The sequence below is a fragment of the Lontra canadensis genome, unplaced genomic scaffold, assembly GCF_010015895.1.
Source record: "Lontra canadensis isolate GAN:19392208 unplaced genomic scaffold, GSC_riverotter_1.0 scaffold75, whole genome shotgun sequence".
Classification (NCBI taxonomy): Eukaryota; Metazoa; Chordata; class Mammalia; order Carnivora; family Mustelidae; genus Lontra; species Lontra canadensis.
Window position 1 is genome coordinate 3,784,248 of NW_022631069.1, and position 16,414 is coordinate 3,800,661.

The following is a 16,414-nucleotide window of genomic DNA, read 5'->3' on the forward strand; positions in this document are numbered from 1 at the left end:
GGAAGCAGACGGCGCTGGCTATCCCTCGTGTTGCCATCATACATACCAACGTCCAAGGCCCTTAGCTCCTGAACCCACACTACCCCTGGAGCTCCTGTCACATGAGAGTCTTTAGCCTGAAAGAGGAAACACCGCTTTATCACACCAAGGCAAAGCGTGCTGAAAGGAGCCCCATGAGACTGCTCTCTCTGGCCCCCTCACAGTTATCAGCAAGAATAAGGCGGGGGCCTGGGATCCCCGAGTACTCTTGGGAAGAGCCCTACTTCCCCCTGCTCCTTCACCTCTGGGCAGCAAAGCTTCCTATCAATGTGTGTGTCTGGCTCGTCTTGTGAAACCCTTTTATTTCGGGCCCTGTGGGGAGCCTGGGACTCCCAGACCTTCCTTCCCCTTCCAGACCTTCATCTCCAGATGCTCTGTAAAGCCGTTTCTGACCCCTTCATCAGCAGCAAGATTCCTAGGATTCTCTGCTATGAATGTTCCCTCCACCTTTCTGTTCTCACCGGAACCCGACTCTCCCTGAGGCTGCTGCTTCCCGATGCCCTCTCAAGGGCCAGCTGCTTCCTCTCTTGGACTCCTTGGGCACTGGGCAAGAAGGAGGCCTGGCATCCTCTTGGCTCCTCTCTGCTTCCAGCCCATGCCTCCTTCCTCAGTTCCGATGGGCAGACCAGCAGATCACCACCACCAGACATTCCCTTTTCTAGCATCTTCGCTGTTCCTCAACCTGTGAAGATTTTAGCGCTAAGCCCAGATCACTCTCCTAATGCGCCTCCCTTCCGAATCTGAGTGTGCTTTCAGAACCCCAGATCCAGTGCCCTGGCATGGTCTGCCCCAAGTATCTTGCTCCCTGTCCCTTCCCAGCAGCCACTGCCCTGGTCTTATCCCTGACCTTCCACCAGCAATGCCTGCAGCCCCTCACAGTCCCTGTTACAAGTGTCCCTGCTCCTCTCTCCATCTTACACATCTCTCCCTGAGGGCCCTGCTCCACAGACCCCCACTGGCCCCCACTGGCCTGTTGCTGCAGCGGCCTCTTGTTCCCGGAGCCACGCTGGGTTTTCATGTTCATCGTGAGAGTGACTCCTCTACCTTTACTCTTTTACTCTCCCACTTGTCCTCATTTGGCCAGATCCTAACGAGGTGGGCAGAGTCACCTCTGCTGGTTCCCTCCCCACACCCGAGCTGCCGAGCACCGCTTCAGGCAAAGACAGCCCTGGGCTGAGTAGGGTCATCTTGGGCTGCAGACCCCCCGGGGGCATGCATTGGTCTCAGATGGCCTTGCAGCATTGCCCAGGTCTGCTTAATCTCTCTTCTCCTCTCTTCCTAGACCTGTAGCCCTGTGTCCGCATGCTCGGCTGCTCGCCTCACTTCCTCTGTCACCGAAACAAAAGCATCCAGAAAAACGTCCCACCACGTATCTGCACACCCTGCTGCATTGGCAGCCGTGTCTTTTGCTTCTCCTCCTGTGACTGTTTGAACACTCCTTGCTCCTTCTGAACCCAGTCTCCCCCACCTATTCTTTGTCTGCTGGGGCCACCATAACAAAATACCAGTGACTTAAAAAACAATTTAGACTGGGCAACTTAAAAAACAGAAATTTATTTTCTCACGGTTCTAGAGGCTAGAAAGTCCAAGATCAAGGTGCCGGCTGGTTTGGTTCCCGGTGAGGGCGCTCTTCCTGGTTTGCAGGTGGCTGCCTTCTTGCTGCGTCCTCTCATGGCTGGGAAAGAGCCCTGGTGTCCCTTCTCTTCTTCTGAGGGCACCAGCTCTATCAGAGCAGGTTTCCCTCTCCTGACCTTATATAACCTTTGTCGCCTCCTCACTGTTCTGTCTCCAAATAGAGTCACCCGGGGTTTAGGGTCTCAATATATGAGTCTTAGGACAAAATGTTCCTTCTATAATGCTGCTTCTGTGTGGGATCCCACCCGCCCTCATCTACTTAAGGAGATCACTCCTTGGCTGTCTCCCACATCATCAGCATTCACCTTTCTGCTGCGCCACACAAACAGAATGTCATTTCCCATATCTTCAAAAAACCAAAATACCCTTGATTCACTCCCCCAACTGGCCCTTGTCTCAATTTTCCACTATCTTTAATGGAAAATTTTCTCAAAAGAAATGATCTGTACTTCCTTTTCTCTGACTCCTCCCCTCCTTTCTTGAACCTACTTCTATTAGGCTGTGGTCCCCTCAACCTTGTCAAGGTTACCAGGGACACCCCCCACCCCGCCCACCTAGGATCTGGTGGGCAGCTCTCCAGCTTCATCTTGCCGTGTCTGTAAGCAACATTTGACTCCCACATAGTTAGTACTGTAGGTGCCCGGTTCTGTGGGGTATACGAGAGGAAAGCTTGTGATGTGACAGGGCAAACAGATCTGTGAGCACTTGGGGTGAGTGTACGAAGTCCTAAAATGGAAGCCTATACAAAGAACGAAGGAATTACAGCTGTACGATCCGGCTGTTCCACTCCTTGGTATATACCCAAGAGAAATAAAAGCATGTTAACACAAACTTGCGTATGAATGTTCATAGATCATTACTCATAATAGCTAAATAGTGAGAACAAGCCATATGTCCGTCCATGAGGAAAAGATAAATGTGGTCCATTCAGACAATGGGCTGGTAGCCTGTGTAGAGAGTAATGAGGATCTGAGGACGCCTGGGTGGCTCAGAAGGTTAAGCAAGTGTCCGACTCTTGATTTCAGATCAGGTCATGAGTTCAAGCCCCAGGTTGGGCTCCCTGCTGGGTAAGGAGCCTACTTTAAAAAAAAAAAAAAAAAAAGTACCAGGGTCTGATACATGCTACACCATGGGTGAGCCTTGAAAACATGCTCAGGGAGAGAAGCCAATCCAAAGAGACTGTATGATTTCATCAGTGCAAAATGTCCAGAATAGGTACATCTCTAGAGCTAAAAAGTGGATTTCTAGTGGCCCAGGGCTGGAAGGAGGATGCAGGATCAGGGGAAGGAGGGACTGCTAATGAGGGCATGGTTTCTTTTTGGGGTGATGACAATGTTCTAATATTGTAGTAATTGTATAACTGTTGGACTAAAACCATCAAATTGTACACTTCAAATGAGTGGCTTGTGCTGTGTGTGAATTATGTCCTGATAAAGCCATTATTATAACAAAAAGAACTAAGCTATTAGTTCAAGGTGGGGGTCCCCCTCCCCAGATCCGGCCTTCCCCATCAGCTGGCTCAGCCCTGGCTCAGCCCTGGAGGCCAATGGGAGATGTAGGCAACTTCCCTAATCTCAGGATCCCAACTACAATTTTCCCCACTCTGCCTGGAGCTGAAAATTACCAGAGGACAAAGTAACCTTCCTTTTGGAAGTCAGAGCCCAGAACAATCGTCTAGCTTCAAACACCAGCCAGTGGGTCTATGAAAGTGTCACGAACCAGAGTTCGACTTAGAATCTTGAGACACGGGGGGCGCCTGGGTGGCTCAGTGGGTTAAGTCTCTGCCTTCAGCTCAGGTCATGATCCCAGGGTCCTGGGATTGAGCCCCACATCGGGCTCTCTGCTCGGTGGGGAGCCTGCTTTCCCCCCCTCTCTCTCTGCCTGCCTCTCTGCCTACTTGTGATCTCTGTCTGTCAAATAAATAAAATCTTAAAAAAAAAAAAAATCTTGAGACACGGGCACCTGGGTGGCTCAGTCAGTTAAGCGTCTGCCCTCGGCTCAGGTCATGATCTCAGTTTCCTGGGATGGAGCCCTGCATCAGGGTTTTTGCTCAGCGGGGAGTCAGCTTCTTTCCTTCTCCCCCTGCCCACGACTCACCCTGCTCATGCTTGCTCTCTATCTCAAATAAATAAATTAAATCTTAAAAAAAAAAAAAGTCTTGAGACAGATCATTCCACTGTGTGTCTCCTCCCAGCCACCCTTAGTCATGTTATGCCCAGCAGCCATAGCCCCGCTCATCCATCTTCTCCCACACTCCCATTCCCAGGCCCGCTCCTCCTTCTGGGGTGTCCCCCTGCAGAGCCAGTGGAACCTCCCTTCCACAGTCAGCACTGGGCCCTCCACTCCCTACCCTCAGCCTTGTCTCTGCATTGCTGGTGCTCCTTCCTGAGGCCTCTGGCCCCCCCAGAAGCCCTCCCCTAAGGGACAGGCAGGTGCATTTTCTCTCCGATTCATGCATGAGGAAAGCCACAGGCACTTGTCCAAGCTCAGCCCGTCACAAGTGAAAGAATCAGGGCTCCGATCCAGGCCAGGCACCCCCGAAGGACTCTTCCCCACCAAGCTATACTAAGAGAAGTTAGAGGCATGTGGTCACTCTTCCACGGATAGTTGGGAGACCTCTGAACCCTCAGTTTTACGCCCCCCCACCCTCAACTAAAAGGTCAGATGTGTGTGTCCGTCAGCCTGAGGAAGCACAGCCCTGGCCGCTGGGCCATGTAGTGAGAAGCCTGGCAGTGGCCCAGCAGCCTGCCAGGGCCCGTGTGGCCAGAGCAAGAGTGGCCGGGGATGGCGGAAGTGAGAGTGAAGTGAGCGGATGTGTGGGTTCCCTGGGCAGCCTATGTTAATATCTGACATCTGGGGAGTTTGAGTCCTTCCTCTCTCTCTAGCCTCTTCCTCTTCTTGATCTCTTTTCCTTCTTCAAGGTTTATTTTTCAAGAGTCTTTCATGCAAAAAGAAAACTATTGATTAAAGTACTTGGTCTCTGATCAGGGAAATACAAATCAAAAGCACAGTGAGCTACCACCTCACACCAGTCCGAATGGCTAAAGTTAACTAGTCAGGAAATGACAGATGTTGGCCAGGATGTGGAGAAAGAGGAACCCTCCTACACTGTTGGTGGGAATGCAAGCTGGTGCAGCCACTCTGGAAAACAGCAGGGAGTTTCCTCCAAAAGTTGAAAATAGAGCTACCCTACTACCCAGCAATTGCACTGCTGGGTATTTACCCTACAGATACAAATGTAGTGATCCGAAGGGGCACGTGCACCCGAATGTTCATAGCAGCAATGTCCACAAGAGCCAAACTATGGGAAGAGCCCAGATGCCCACTGACAGCTGAATGGATAAAGAAGATGTGTATATATCTTGCCATTTGTAACGATGTGGGTGGAATTAGAGTGTATATAGGCTAAGTGAAATAAGTCAGTCAGAGAAAGAGCAAATATATGGTTTTACTCATATGTGGAATTTAAGAAACAAAACATGAACATAGGGCAAGGGAAGGAAAAATAAAATAAGGCAAAAATTGAGAAAGAGGCAAACCGTAAGAGACTCTTAATCATAGGAAACAAACTGAGGGTTGTGGGAGGGGAGGTAGGTCGGGGGATGGGTTAAGTGGGTACCCGGCAGTAAGGAAGTCATGTGATCTATTGAGCTCTGGGTGTTATATGCAACTGATGAATCATTGAATTCTATCACTGAAACTAATAATACACTATATGCTAACTAAATTGAATTTTAAGTTTTTTTTTTAAAGGAAAAAATAAGAAACAAAACAAAGTAGTAGATGTATGTGTGTTGATTTGAGGGTCATTGAAAAGCACCCCAATGAAGACTGCCTCCCTCACCGGCCTCCTGAAATCCGTGCCCCCCACCCCCACCGCCTTCATTCCTTCAGATGCAAGCAGGTCACGCCAGGGCAGTTAGAACCTGTTTAAAGATGACTCATGAAACCACTTAATTGACACACCTCTCCTGGCCAACCCATTTAGACTGGAGCAAAAGGAAAAAAATGCGTGCCCCTATATACACATCTGTATGTATTTTCTTAACAAGCGAGATTTTTCTAGAACATTTTGGTAACAAAAAAAAAATTTTTTTCTTTTGAAAAATTGAACAGTAGGTGTATTAAAACTCAACAATATTTTAAGTTTAAATATTTTATTTATACCCTAAAATAGTGTTTATTAGAATGGTACTTTCCCGGCTTTGATGAAAAACTCATTAGTAAGAATTTCAAAGTCTACTTCTTTGCTTATCTTAATTTTCAGTAGATGACCTTGCCATGTTTAAGAACTTCTCTTGACCAGGTAGGCTGATGATGGCTGCTGAGGCCTGCCCCAGGAGCCGGCTCTACCCCCTGGTGCTAGGCAAGCCCAGCCAGGACTTGGAGGCCAACACCAGTCTGGCCCAAGCATCCAGGTTTACCTCACCCACAGGAATTACAAATATTGTCACCCCTGCTGTTCCCTAGGGTGGGGGTGGGGGAAGAATTTCTCTTGACCAAGGGATGATTTTCATTTCCAACCAACTTTAGCTCATTGCAAAGCCTTTCAGATCTCGTTTGTTGAAAATGTTGAGATTTGGTTCTTCACAGATTTTTTTGCCTTAATTTCGAATCTTAAAAATATTGCATTAACTATTATTTATCTTGATTACTGAGTTCTTTTGGTGCCCCCTTCAATTTTGCACCCTAGCTGAGGATCTCACTGGTCTCACCCTAGTCCCAGCCCAGCTGAGAATCTTCTGATGGCAGAAGTATCATAGGAGGAAAAGAAAGAAAACCAATTCACTTCATTCATGAAGTCAGTCATCCATCCATCTGCCCATCCATTCATCCATCCAATATGTTAACTGAGTGCCTACTATGTGCCAGGCACTGTTCTAGACACTTGGAATAAAACAGTAAACAAGACTGACAGAAGTCTGCCTTCCTGGGCCTACATTCTAGAGGGGAAGACAGACATGAAATCAGATAAATAAGGGAAGTACAGTATTAAGGGCTAAGAGAAGAATAAAACAGGGAACCAGAGGGGCATCAGAAGGGGTGAGGTAGAGCTCTAAGAGCGTGAGGGCCCACTGGATCCATAGAGTGGGAAAGAGTCGACCTCTAGGTGTGTTTTGTGTAGTCTTCACAGTGTTAATTTTTTAAAAAAATTTGGATATCTTTAGAGGCACACAACTCTCTGCCTCACCACTGACTCCGTGCTTCCCTATTGTCTTGCATCCATGTTTTTTTCCTGGCTCTGTAACCCCAAGCCATGGAGACAACTGTATGCTCTAAATATGCCCTCTAAGCAATAGAGAGACCGGGCACAGGACAGTGAGCCCCAGCCTGTGTGGCTGGGAAGCCAGGGGCAAGTACCCTCCACCCCAACGTCCTTTACAATGTGCAGTCACAGTCCGCAATGCCACAGTGGGGCATTCCTCGAGAAGGGCGGGGGTTTATGTTTTCCACCAATGAAGAGAAATGAGAGCTCAGAGTCAGAAGTCAGTTGAGTTATGGACACTAGAGGACATTCCATTTCTTTCATGTCTTAGTTTGTGGACTAAGAATCACATCCACAAGAATAGCGTCTGTTGAGCCTCTTCTGGGCTCCAGACGCCTTTGGACTCAGAAGCTCTATGCGATCCTCACCAGAACGGCTCGAGCCCTGTGTGATTTTCCGACTCTAGTCCTCCATCTCCCAGGGGACAGGCGGATGCTCAGAGAGATGAAGTGACCTGTCCAAAGCAGCGAGATCCTGCTGGAAGTGTGGCCAGACCCTGTCCCTCTGCTCCAAGATCAAATTCTTTGCTGTAAACCTTGCTGCCCGTGGAAGGGACGGAATGCCTCCTCCCATCCTGTTGCTGCAGATGGGATGTAAGGTATGCACATCTGAAAAGAGCCCGGCTGGTCCTCTCCCGGTGGTAACCACTGCTATGAAGACCCATCCCATTTGAGCCTCAGGGAAACTCTGTCAGTGAGGGGGTGTCGCCCCCTTTTGCGGAGAGGGGAACAGGTATAGCGACCTCAAATGGTATGTCCAAAGTTACTTAGCAAGTTAGGAGATGTGAGCCTGGGCCAGAGTCCTGTCCCAGTGCTGCGCCTCCCGTCCCAAGACAAGATGGCAAACCCGTGGACCGCCCACCACCACACCCTGGTCAAGCCCCTTACCTTACCCCCTGCCTTCTTGCCCTGGCAGCGAAATGCTATCTAATGTTTGGTAAAAGGGTGGATCCGCTCTGACGACTCCTGCACTCACTCTCAACCCCAAATATTTCAATCACAGAGTAACTGACTGAGTCACATAGAGAGCTGGAGAGGGCCCAGCAGCTCCCCACTCCCCGACTGACCGTACCTGAACTCTCGCCTCTCCTGCCTGACTTGCCAGGCTAGGTGACCCCATGCCTTCTCCCCGTGAAATGCAGGCTGCCCTTCTCTCCTGGTGGGCACACTGGATGCATGGGCCAGAGAGGGTTCTATGGCTTCCCTGTTGACCCAAATGTCACCTGCAGTGAGAGGTGTCTGTTCCCAAACCTGTTCCGTGCTGGCGTGCTTCAGTGAATGTCACATAAGCTGGGGAAATGTGGGTGTGAAAGAGTTATTGTTTCTGTAAGAGCCAAGTTGACAGTTCGGAGAGACTTAATAAAGGAGAGATCTTAAAATAAGGTTATTGTTGAGTTGGAGGTAGGCAAGACAACGAGAAAGAACAAAGGCAAAGCCTGGTTTCTAAAAGGTTCCTGTACTCAACCTGTTTTCAAGTGTCTAAGTTCGCTCTCGCCTCCACGTAAACCGACGTTAGAGATCGCAGACAATGAAGCGAGGGTGTGATTTTTGTACAAAGGCACGGTAGAGCAGAACTCCAAAAAATTAGGCATATTCTCAATGCAAAGGCCTTGACTCTGTGTCAAAAACTGGTAAAGGAATGTACATATGCATGTTTTGGGTTAACAAAAATGTTCAAGATACATATATGTAATTTAAATTTCCTTCTCACATATACCCACACACATGCTTATACATTCATGGAGAAATGGGATTATGTTATATATATTGTTTTAATTTTGATACAGTCCATTTTTTTTCTTCTTCTGATGGGGTCCTCCCTCACCTCCTCCGATCCACCTCCAAAAGCAGGATGACAGCTGGGTCTGGCCTCTGCCACGTTTCCTCCACACTCATGCGTTTTTGGCTCATGTACACAATGGGGCCAGAGGGTGGGGAAGGAGGACATAGCTCTTCTTAAAAGTGGGATAATTTTTTTTTTAAAGATTTTATTTATTTACTTAACAGAGAAAGAGATCACAAGCAGGCAGAGCAGCAGGCGGAGAGACAGGGAGAAGTGGGCTCCCCGCCAAGCAGAGAGCCCGATGTGGGGCTCGATCCCAGGACCCTGAGATCATGACCTGAGCCAAAGGCAGAGGCTTTAACCCACTGAGCCACCCAGGCGCCCCAAAAGTGGGATAATTTTGTGTACAATTTCCTGCCCTTCACTTTTTCTCATGAATTACTCATGGAAATCCCTATGAATCATCGGACTGAGGCCCAACTGTTCTTTTTAATGGCCACAGAATATTTCCACACATGTCCTAATCCATTCACCCTCCCTGCCCTGAAGGACGTTTTCTGTGTTTCTAGGTTTTGTTTTCCACCAGAAGCAACGATTTGTTACACATCCTTGTGCATCTAGTCGTATATTCCGGCACAGTGGCACAGGGTTTGGGGTGCTGACCCCCACGGTCCAAAATCCATCTGTAACTTTCAACTCTCCAAAAATTTTACTAAGTAGCCTACTGTTGACCGGAAGTCTTGCCGACATCATAAACAGTCAATTAACACACACTTTGGATGTCCTATGCATTATATCGTGCATTCCTACAATGAAGGGAGCCAGAGAAAAGAAAATGTTATTAAGAAAATCATAAGGAAGGGGAAATGCATTTACAGTGCTGTACTGTATTTATGGGGAAAAAATCTGCATATATGGGGGACCCACACAGTTCAAACCTGCGTTGTTTCTGGGTTAGCTTTTTATTTCTGTGGGGTTGATTCCCAGAAGTGGGATGGATATATGTATTTTTAGTTTTCATTTTTTTAAGATTTTATTTATTTATTTGACAGAGAGAGATCACAAGTAGACAGAGAGGCAGGCAGAGAGAGAGAGAGGGAAGCAGGCTCCCTGCTGAGCAGAGAGCCCGATGCGGGACTCGATCCCAGGACCCTGAGATCATGACCTGAGCCGAAGGCAGCGGCTTAACCCACTGAGCCACCCAGGCGCCCTAGTTTTCATTTTTAGTAGATGTTGCCAGATTGCTTCCCAGAGATTGAGTGCCACCGAAGAACAATGACTAAAGTAACCTTTTCCCACATTCCCACCAGCAAGAGGTACCATCAGGCTTAAAATGTAGGTCATTCTGATAGAGGCAAAGAAGTAGCTCATTGCTACTGAAATTTACATTCCCTGATTGCTAGAGTCTGAAAGCGTTTTATGTGGGTTTTTTTTTTTTTTATCAACTGGACTTGCTCTTTTGTGAATTGCCTATTTGCATCCTTCGTAAGTTTTCCTTATTTTTTAAAAAAATTATTCATTTCTTCAATTAATTCTGCAGCGAGTCCATCAGCTTCCACTCCCCGTCCCGTTAGATAGGACTGGAAATGTCAGCAATGTTGATATGTTGCTATTGTAAACCATTTGAAATGAGGAGGAGAAATGAAAGCCCCCAAAGGCTAGGAAATGGGTGTGGGAGAAGAGGTTAGAAAGCCATAAAGTGAGAGGAAGGACAAAATAAATAACCAGGATTCTTGAGAAGATAGAAATGATGTAGCCCCGTGGTGGTTGAATTGGTAGATGACGAAAAAAATACAGTGAAGGCATCAAGACTCAGGAGGGATATACGTATTCATACGCGTGTGCTCACGCGCGCACACGTCATTGAAGCTTTGCCACGTGCCAATCACTATGCCTGGTGCATTGCCTGCTGCATGTTCCCCTTCACTAGAAGGTAGATGGTAGTATTATTCCCAACACACAGATAGAAAAACAGAGGCTCACAGAAGTATAGTAACACGGTTAAGCCTGCATTGCCCATAAAGGTGTAGAACTGGGACGGAGACCCTATTCTGCCTGCCCAAGCCCTTAGCTGGGAGATGACTGACCTGGGAGGTGTGGACAAACCTGTCATCACGGGGCTTGGGCCTAGACCAGGGTTCCAAACTGGACCCCAAGAGGAGACAAGTTAGAAATGCTGCAACCTGGGTTGGGTGGTCAGTTTCTTGAGAAACCGGTGTGGTCAGAGGGGCCTGTGGGGGGCGGGTTTCGGGTCTGAAGATGATAGGGGGCCCTGAGCCGGGAGAAAGAGGGCTGGTGGGTACAAGAGAGCACACCTTGGATGGAAGCCCCCAGTGGATGACATGACTCGGGCACCCTGATGTCACACCACATCCCCGGCTGCAGTCACGATGGAGTGACTGTCGCAACCAGTCGGAGGAAGTGCATATTTGAGGACCCTGCCGTCTCCGTCCCTGGAGAGAATGAACAGCCTTGTTATTGCTGAGTTTCCAGGTGCTTTAGCTGCTCAGCCCTCCCCACACCTGACAAGAACCCCTGGGGCAAATGGCCGAGTGGCTGGAGGAGTCACACTGGTGAGAGCCCCCGAGGGGTCTAGAGCAGCAGGTGCAATGAGTACAGGGCCCGGAGCCCCTGGGCTCCCCACCCCAGACTCAGGAAGTTCCTGGCGCCTTTTCCCAGCCACAGCATCAGGGCAAGAACACTCCCCTCCCACCTCACAGGGGGTGAGCGGACTCCTTGGAAAGCACTGAGGCTTTGGTATAAATAGCAGTGTTTCCCATGCATGGGGGGTGATGCTAGAAATGCTTCGACTGACCCAAGCAAGCGGCCAAGTGATCCCCTTGTCCCAGGTGGCTGGCAAGGCTGGTTCCATTTGGGCCAGAATGAAGGGTGTTCTGAGAATAGGGGAGGAGAAATGTGACCTGTGAAGACAGTGGGGTTTCTCCGAGCAACCCCCAAGCTGAAATCCCCTCCCAGCAGATGGCTCCACCAGGGAGTCGGGAAAAGACCCCATGGGGTTGGATCCAGCAGATGGAGGTTCAAATCTCAGGTCCTCCATTTATGAGGGGAAGCCACCAGCCAGGCTTCTGTTCTCTGTCTGCATGGTGGCAGAGCCCCGCGTGGGCGTGAAGGACGAAGGCATGTGTTTGGTGCAGGGAAAATACTGGATGGATTTCAATTCTCAGCTAATTCCATCCTGGGCTTTGGTCCTTCCCATCCACAGGGAGGGGATGGGTGATATGCAGCAGTCCTGCTGGGATCTGTGCTCTGTGTTCTCTCTGTGGAAACTCCTCGAACCCCATGAGGTGTGCGCTGTGATCCTTCTTTTACAAATGAAGCATCCGGTGCTCAGAGGGGTTGAGCTGCCTTCTTGAGGTCTTACCCTTTGAACCCTTGCCTGACATCAAAATCTGTGCCCTTTATCTGAGACAACATGCCCAGTCCACTGAAATCTATAAATTACTTTTCTTACAGATGATAAGAAACTCTCAAGGTACAAAATCCACGCAGATGAGGTCAGTTTCAAACACAATCTCTTCTCGGTCAATGAACCTGCTGTTAAATCAGTTCTTGGGTGCCTCCTGGGCATCGTGGTCCTTTTGCTGGTTGCACTCTGCCTGCACCCCCAGGCCCAGGTTGGAGGAGCATCAAACCATTAAGTGCAAGAAGCGTTCAAGGCCAATCCACCCCGCCTTTCCCTCTGGACGGGGGAGAATGAATCGGGACCGTCAAGTGCCCAAATTGCCTAGGAGAGGCCTGGGCTGCTGAGTGCCCTCTGTGCCCCTTTTCGAGCCCCCTCCCTCCGTGGGAAGCACAAGGCCTCCCCTCCTCGCTCCAGGCCCTTTTCTCAGTAGCAGGTGTCCAAGATACACTGTTAAGGACAGGGTCGTTTCACTGCATTTTCCTTTGGCTGACTGGTCTACTGGGCTGCATTTTCTTCTTCCAGATCTAGGATCGTTCAATGAATGTTTCCATATAAGGTGGAAATAGAAATTCCTTTTGCTCAAAATAGCAGGGAGGAAGGAAGGGTGTGACCTGGGGAAGGAGGACAATGCATTGAGCTCTACCCGCAGAACGGAGGCCTCCTCCACCCAGGCCCCTCTGCTCCTCCGCTCCCCTGCCAGAGCCCTGCTGCATTCTGCACTTCTTCTTTATTTCTTTTTTGGAAAAGATTTTATTTATTTATTTGGTGGGGGAAGAGTACAAGTTGGGGGAGCAGCAGAGGGCCAAGCAGACTCCTCACTCACAGCTCCATCCCAGGACCCCAAGATCATGAGAGCTCAAATCAGATGCTCAGCCGACCGAGCTGGCCAGGTGCCCTGTGTTTGCACGTCTAGGAGCCAGCCAGCTCTTCCTCCTCGGGTCCCGGACTCTCCTGCTCCCAGGGCCAGCAACCCCCCCTACTGAGCCTCCTACCAGGAGGGCTCACTCCGGCCCACTCTGGCTCTCTCTCCTTATTCTTCTTATGTTGAGTCCTTAAATCCTGTACTTTGATGAAGTCCGGAGCACTCTCCTTGTTGTCAGAGGCTGTGCTGCATGGTGCCATAAGAATTTGATGAGGAACCTGACACATCGGGTTTAAACACGCTTTCTTCCCCTGGCTGCCTGTGTGATTCGGGGCAGCCCAGTGTCTGCATCTGTTTCATGATCTGCAAATGGGGAGAATAATGGTTTTCAGCAGGTCTCGGGTCTGAGTCAACCGGACAGTGTCCCTAAAGCGTTTTGCTCATGGTAAGGGTGCAATAGATGGTGTCTTTTCTTCCAGGGATTAGCCCGGGTCTCACGCACCTGCTACGATCAGGCCTAGCACCACTGGGGCCCGCCTGGGTCGTGCAAAGTGAGAGATGAATTTCTGTGTCCCAGAGGTCTGCCCTGGTGCTTGCAGCCCCCCTCTGCCCCTGCACGTGGCAAAGTGACCCTCCCACAGGCTGATGCTCTGCACCGGCTGTGTTGGGAGCCAGACTGGGCAGGCCTCCAAAGCCATCATCATTTCCAGGGCATGATTAATCATCATGGGCCCCAGAGGCCCACAGAAGCTCCAGAGGCCAGAGCGACAGAGTACAAAGGAAAAGCTCTTGGGAACTGGGGTCTAATGCTCGGCTGCGTCCTTGGGCAAGTCTTTTAGGTTTTCACTAAATTTACTCATATGAGATTCAACTACAATTCCAATGAGAAATTCCTCCCTCTCCTCCTCCCTCTTACCCCGGCCACAGACAAATTCAACAAATGCAAGTTGGACATGTAGGTGCGAGGGGTACGGGTACAGTCCCGCCATGATAGCATCACGGAAACCCTCCCCTGATGAGAGGTGTGTTCATCACATAAATGAATGCAGAATTGTGCCCCTGAGGAGGGGTTCGTGGTGCTGGAGTCTGACGGTGACCTAGTCAGAGAGGTCGGGGAATGCTTTTTGATGAGGCTGCGATTGAAGGGAGACTGAAGGACTGGGAGGCAGTCACGAGCCACCATGGGGTAGAAGAGATTTCCAGGCAGAGGGCGAGGTCAGTTGTAAAGAGCCAGCAGCTGGAGAGGTGTGGGAGGAACTGGAAGGCCAGTGGGGCTTGCTGCGTGGGGAGGATGGCTGCAGTGCTAAGGATTTGGGCTTCAGTCTCCCATGAGCCCCAAGATAGTTTAAAAAGGAGGGGATGGATGTTGGAAGAAAGAATGATTCTATTAGTACCTCATCCCCCTGTTCATTTCTCAGATCAACTTAATGATCACTTAGCAAGAGCTCACAAATCTGGGACATGGCAGATGTTTTGATGGAAGATACTTTGACATACAAAAGGGGTTGGGAAATCTGGAATGTGGGGTGATGTCTGAGAGTGTAGGCCCAGACGCTGTGTCACACGGGGGTCCCTGGGCCCCTTGTGGGGAGCTCAGCACTGGACACATGGCACTGGACAGGGGTGGAGACAGGGGTCCCAAGGAAGGAAGGGAGATTATTCCAGTGTCTTCTACACCAAAGACCAAAGATATCTTGGCCACTTCATAATCGGGATCATGGTGAGCCATTCCTGAATCTATTGTGGATAGAAAAAGAGAAGAACCTAGTGATTCTTTGGGCCTTTTACTGAGCCAGGGATGCCCTCTAAACCAAGGGGAGGAGTCACCTGTTATCTGACAAGGAAAAATGTGTTATGTCCATAACTGAAACTCAATTCAAGTATGTGCGTCCTACCTAAAGACATTTTCTGTCTATGCAACCTTTCTACGACCTCAGGGAATTAAATCCAGATCTGCCTGCCTGCCTGATCACAGAGGTTAACTGCATGGGGTGGATACTTGCTGTTTGACCACAGGCTGATCGCTTAGGGATAGTGACTCCCAGTTTCTGCATCATGAGTTGGGAATAATACTCCACTGGGTTAGATGAGAGAATGTACGTACTGTGTGAAGCATGGCGTCTGGTCCCGTGGCCACAGATATTACAATGGCAGTTATTCTGCATGTGGGATGTAGCCATGAAGCTTCCACAGAGATTGGGAAGGCGTTGTAATCATCAGCACGGTGAGCAGTGAGGGACAATAGGGGATGGTGGGGACTGTGTCACACTGGGAACACTTACCTCTCCAAAGGGGGAAGCAGCTCCTCAGCTTCAACCATTGGCTGTAACACAAGAACTCAGAACACAAAAACGTGGTCTGGCTTTTCCAGAATGGCTGGAAATCCTAGTTTATGATTTTGGTATTCAATTCAAATAAAAAACCACCAACGATAGCAACGAACAAAACGAACAATATCATGGGACACACAAAACGGGTCCTGGAGCAGAGCTGGACTAAAGGAAGCTAAAACAAAGCTTCACCAAGGCCAACTGTTCTCAGAAGTCAAATGTGTCCCCCAGATAAGACTTGAAGTGCAGAAGGGGCCATCAAGGCAGCCTGAAGGAAGTGCTCCTAACACGATTGGGGAAATGGCAGCTTTGTTAAACAGGCATACTGTCCTTATGTCCCACAGGGAGGATTTCGAGGAGGACAACTCTCATTTATCTGTCTGTACTGGGGCAGTTGCTCAATGACAATATCAGTGATTTACAGTCCCAGCCCAAGAAGTGAAGTGGGGGCCTTGGGGTGGGGGGCACTGCTGGAGTTGCTCTTGGAGGCTGCAATACCACAAATGTCCACTGGAGGTCTCTCTCCTACAACTGATGGCATCACCATCCCTGACCAGGGGAGAAACCGCGGCCTAGGTCTCAGTGGGTCCCAAGGCCAGCCCCAGCCCAGTGTGGAAGGATGGCCACGCCCTTCACTGGGATGTGACTGCCTATTAAATGTTTACGGGAGCCAAACTTGGATTTTAAAGGACAGCTCTCCTGCCAGCCAGGCAGTCTGTCAAAGGAGCCTTTCCTGTGTGCAAAAGTCCTTGGAGATACTCTGTACGCTTGGGTCTCAGACAATCCTAAGAGTTTCTGGATAGGTCAGCTAGGTGGCATCCCCTGCCCAGTCTCTCTCAGACGCTGACGCCAAGGGACCTGCTGCGTCCTTCCCCAGTGAAGCCGAATAAGAAGTACAATCCCACCAGGCTTCAGAGGTTGCCCTGTTGGGAGTAGCTTTATCTGGTCAAAAATCCCCCGCTGAGAGGCCAGAGATCTGGGTTTGGGTTCTGGTTCTGCCACGGATTAGGCGTCTGTCCTGAGTGTCCTTGTCTGTAAAAGGGGCCTGATAGTCATCAAAAAATTGTTTCCAGTAT